General features: G+C 40.2%; 1 protein-coding gene across 1 annotated transcript in view; it reads left to right on the plus strand.

Annotated features, from left to right (window-relative positions):
* Positions 1-5837, plus strand: part of LOC106869793 (polypeptide N-acetylgalactosaminyltransferase 2) — a 152550-nt gene that overhangs the window by 146091 nt on the left and 622 nt on the right. The gene's annotated exons all lie outside the window — the stretch shown is intronic.

The following is a 5837-nucleotide window of genomic DNA, read 5'->3' on the forward strand; positions in this document are numbered from 1 at the left end:
GGCTGGTGATGGTTGGAATACTGTTGACCATTGGTTTGTTGGATCAGAGTTGATTCAGGATTAAACAATGACATAACCCATGTCACCATTGTGTAATAATGTAGTTACCATTACCACCATCACATCCATTACCACTATTCCTGTCATAACCTCCATCACTAATCACTGCCATATATCACCATTTCCATTATCGTCACCACCACCATCTCCAACACCACCACCATCATCATCAGCATCACTTCCAACACCACCGCTGTCTCTATTGCTTCCAACATCACCACCACCAACAACATCATCACCCCCAACACCATCATTGTCTCTATTGCCTCCAACACTACCACCACCATCACCACTACTACCAATATCGCCACTGTCACCACCACCACCACCACTATCACCACTATCTCTGCAATCACTGCTACTATTCATCATCATCATCGTTTAACGTCCACTTTCCATCCTAGCATGGGTTGGATGATTTGACTGAGGAGTGGTGAAACCAGATGGCTACACCAGGCTCCAATCTGATTTGGCAGAGTTTCTACAGCTGGATGCCTTTCCTAACACCAACCACTCAGAGAGTGTAGTGGGTGCTTTTATGTTCCACCTTAGGTGAGCTTGTATTTGGTTTCCTTGACTTACTAGAAATTGCAGCTAAATCTCTTTTCACCTGTATTATCTTGTGAAAGAAAAAGATATGTTGGATAATATAGTCCTGGACATATTTAAATCATTAAGATAGTCATGGTTGGATTGTCTTAGATTGCTGATCTGCTCATTCAGTGCTGATCTTGAGTTAAACAACAGCATGAACCATCCAGCTGAAGGAGCCACTTACTTTTGTCTCAGCTTTCTAAAAAATAGCAGATTACATAGGATTATGTAGTGCTAAGATACACTGTATCTGAAACAGACAGGATGGTCGTGGCTAGAACACCTTTTATCATAGGTTTGTTTTTGTTTATCAGTGCTACCCGGAGCTAAACAAGGTGAGAGAGAGGGAGAGTGGGAAGGGAGCTCTCTATGATGTAGCTCAAAATCTTAGAGCAGCAGCTAATTTTCCTTCTATTGTGATGGCACTTGTGCCGGTGGCACGTGTAAGGACATTCGAGCGAGATCGTTACTAGTGCCGCTGGACTGGCTCCCGTGCAGGTGACACGTAAAAGACACCATTTTGAGCATGGCCATTGCCAGTACCGCCTGACTGGCCTTCGTGCCGGTGGCATGTAATAGCACCCACTACACTCTGAGAGTGGTTGGCATTAGGAAGGGCATCCAGCTGTAGAAACTCTGCCAAATCAGATTGGAGCCTGATGTAGCCATCTGGTTTCACCAGTCCTCAGTCAAATCGTCCAACCCATGCTAGCATGGAAAGCGGACGTTAAATGATGATGATGATATGATTACAATTGGGAGACCAACATATCAGGTGTTGTTGACCTGGATGTACTAGATGGAGCAGTCATGGCTGAAATGTCATTAGTCATTGGTCTGAGGGATCAGCAAAAACTGACTTGGTATAAAACAAGAATATCCAGTTATAATAGATATATATTCTATGTTGTGTACACACACACACAAGCGTACACACAAACACATGCACACATGATATGTAAAAAACAAAAAAAAAAAAGATGAGGGTGATTGTTGACGGATGGCACATAACCAGGCAGAGACGGGATAAATCAGCAAGATCTGTCATTTTTCACTTTAAGGTTGGGTGGTGTGGGTGGAAATTGTGCAGAATTTACAAACAGGATGTTAATTTTTTCTTTTTATTCCTTGATGGTTGGGGACTTGTCTCTAGTACACACACACACACACTCTGTGTCTGTCTGTCTCTCTCTCTCTCTCTCTCTCACACATAGTAACACAAACACTCTGTCTCACATACACACATACTAACACATACGCAAACACACTCTTCTCTTTCTCTCTCTCACACACATACATATACATATATATACTTATACTAACACATACATGCATACACACATTCATACATATGCATATATTAACACACATACATATAAAAATGAGAGTTATTCTTGCCTATTTTCTCAACCTGGGTCTGATACAAGTAATTCTTGTCTAACGGGTAAGAAACTCCTACAATTCTCAGTATCACTCTGGATTCCTTTGTTTGCTTCTTCTTCCTTTCCGTTTAAATTTTTAACACATTCACTCTCTCACTTTGGTGAAACCTTGAATGTGAAGGCAGTTTCAACAAGTTGTCCCTCTCTCTCTCTCTCTCTCTCTCTCTCTCTCTTTTCACTCCCCTTTCTGTATCTTTCCCCTCTACAACCCCCTCTCTTTATCACTCTCTTTCTTTGTGACACTCAGTCAACATACTATTACACATACGAGTATGACCTTGTGTCTCTCAGTCAACACATGTAGGGGAAACATATCCCTCCACCTCAGCTCTCTTTGAGAGAAAGAAGGAGAGAGAGTGAGGGACAGAGAAAGAGAGAGAAGGACCAAAATGAAATCCAGTATTTGTGCTTTCTGCTGTCATAGCTACATACCCCCAATCCTATCGTTTCTTCCACCTACCACCAACTCCTGAGGTAACAATTTACTTCCTCTGGTGGGTGTATACTTTACTTATACCTCTTCCTCACCTTGGTGCTATCCAGCTGTGTATATTTTGGTATATAATCAAATATATGCATGAATATGCATCCAGATGTGCACTCACATTCATTTGTGAAGACTCATATGTGCACCCACATGTGAATGCACATATACTTCCTATCCTCTCCACATATGACCCATCTCCTAATATAATAATGAGCACAGTGTTTTTATATAGTTGTATATATATATATATATATATATATATATATATATATATATATATACATATGTATATATATTTGTCCATAATCATGCCGGATGCGGAGGAGGAGAGAAAATAGTCATTCAGTGAAGGAGAAGTAGTGAGAGTAATAGCTCTGACTGTGAGGGCATGAGAGAAAGGAAGTGGTGAAAAAGAAAGTCAGCGTTTCAACTCTGTGTGAGTATGTATGTGTGTGTGTGTGTGTGTGTGTACATGGGAAATATGTGAATGTTTGTATGTTTGATTATTATGTACCTTATTTATATATAAAATACTACAATTCGCCGACATTATTGACAGCATGTGGTCAGCTAGTATATATATAAATGGACACACATGCACACACACACATACACACACACACATACAGACACACATACACAAAACTTTTCTTGTATGGGTTTTCCATAATCTCTACATTCTTATACATACATATACATGCACACATGCATTTACACATTTGTGTGCACACACACACACACACACACACACACACACACATACAAAACCATACCAACTTGAGCAAAACAAGGGTGCTTCTGCATGGTGGTTCAATTGGCTAGAAATAGCAGTCAAATCTCAAGTTAATCTACTGTCTTAAAAAGCCCACATTGAATAAATATGGTGCAAGATACACTATGCCTTAAAAAATGGGATGTTTACAACTGGAACAACACACATAATTGTGGTGCATACAAATAATATTCATGACACAGTTTCAATTCTCAGCTGGAGCATGTTTACTTAGCTTCAGGGAAACTCATCATAATGTCCATATATAGTTATTCGTGTATCTACATATTGCATTCCTTACACAATGATATTCTTAAGCCCCATCTCAGCACTCTGCCTTCACTTTCTCATCCCTATAGCTATCACTTCTTCCAACCACCGTTTGTCTCGATGGCACCAGTTTACTTCCAGATCGAATGCTTTCCAGCTGTGACCATCATGTCAAACTTTTAGGCATGATGGATCCTCTGTCAGTTTTGGTAATGAATGTCTGGCTCATTGAATTAACATGTAAGTGGCTGAGTACTCCACAGCCATATGTATCCTTAATGTAACTCTCATATAGAATCAGTATGATAAATCATCATCATCATCATCACTGTTTAATGTCCATCTTCCATGCTGGTATGGGTTGGATGGTTTCACAGGAGCCAATGAGCCAGGGGAATGTGCCAGGTTCCAGTGTCTGTTTTGGCATGGTTTCTATAGCTGAATGCCCTTCCTAATGCCAACCACTTCACAGAGTGTATGGGGTGTTTTTGACATAGCACCTGCACTAAGTAATTCACAAGACTAGACCCCTCAACTGAACAGGGTGTAGTACTGAGGGAGATGGCTTTGTGCCAAGTGATGAGAGGTTAGAGTATGATAGAGGTCAGAGACAGGTGTGATAGAGAGACAACTTTGACTTACAGGTATAATCCATTTGACAGGCTTGTAAGCGGTTTCTTTCTTCCTTGGCTCAACTCAAAGCTTTGGTAGACACACTTGCACAAGTTACCATGCTGTAGGATCGAACTTGAGACTTTATATTTGCAAAGCAAACTTCTTAACCACTTGGCCATCTTTGTGTCCACATTCTTTTGGCATAGTGTATCTAGGATTCCTCCACAAGATCCAGTCCTTGTAGTGTGGTGGCTTGTTAGCCTTAGTAACTCTGAAAGTTATGCTAGCAGAGTACAAGGTCCTGGTAGAGCCTCCCATGTTGGACAGATCAATCAATGAATGGAGGTTAGACTAATGGGTTTGCATAGGGCCAACACCCCTAACTAGAAAAAAAAAAGCAAAGTTACATCGATGATAATACAAAACCAACAAGACTTATGAAAGGACAGCCTGGAGTTGAAAACAGTGAAGAAAAGTTGTAGATGGCCTATATTCCATACAGTGTAAAGGGGCTTAAGTAGGCCTCCATTATCCTTTTGTAAAATAATAGGATGGGATTTTGCGGGACATTTGAAACAATATTAAGCATAGACTTCTGGCCTACTAAAAATAGCAGTTCAGACAACCATGGGAGACTCATTGTTTTGACCTTTCTGTAATGTCTATCCAGAGTATTGGCTTCTCTTAATTTCTGGTGGTGGTGATGATAATGGAGATTGTGATTGTGATGGTAGTTGAAGTTTTGGCTAGGTAGCTGGGGTAGCGGAGGTTTCTCTATCCTCTTCAACCCCACCTGTCTCTCATCTGTCTGTTTGATGAAATACTCCGAGGTGACCTTTTACCTTTGTGTAAAATCTGTATAAAATATTCTTTGATGACTTGCCCTCTCCAGTGTGTAAATAATTCTCTTGTTCTATGAAGTATTATCTTATGACCTTTCCACCTGTATGTGAAACAACTTCATAATATTTTGGTAATTGTAATAGTTTTTGTAAGTGACTTAATCATGTCTTGGAAAATGAAACAATTACATTGTGGAACAGTCATTTTAGCCAGTTTCAAATATATAACATTTCACTTTTTGTTTATTTCATGATAGTTCCGTGTGTCAATGACAAGGTCACGAATGTGTAACAAAACTATTTGACACATTGTAATTTCATAATGTTATGAAATAAAAGTAAAAGTAAATGAATCAGTTTTGATGAGGAGGATTGAGTTGTTTGATCAACTAAATTAGTATGTTTATGGCTGAATATTCCACAGAACCACCACCACCACAACCACCTGCATCGTTTAACGTTCATTTTCCATGCTGAATGACTTGACAGGAGCTGGCAAAGCCTGCCTCCCCCCCACCATATCAGATTGCATAGTCTGTTTGGCTTGATTTCTACAGCTGGATGCCCTTCCTAATGCCAACCACTTTACAGAGTGTACTGGGTGCTTTTCACCTGTGCTTTTTATGTGACAGCAGCACCAGTGCATTTTACATGGCATCAGCACCATGCTTTTTAATGTGACAGCAGCACCAGTGCTTTTTACATGGCATCAGCACCATGCTTTTTAATGTGACAGCAGCACCAGTGCTTTTTAT

The sequence above is a fragment of the Octopus bimaculoides genome, chromosome 6 (assembly GCF_001194135.2).
Source record: "Octopus bimaculoides isolate UCB-OBI-ISO-001 chromosome 6, ASM119413v2, whole genome shotgun sequence".
In the NCBI taxonomy this organism is placed as follows: domain Eukaryota; kingdom Metazoa; phylum Mollusca; class Cephalopoda; order Octopoda; family Octopodidae; genus Octopus; species Octopus bimaculoides.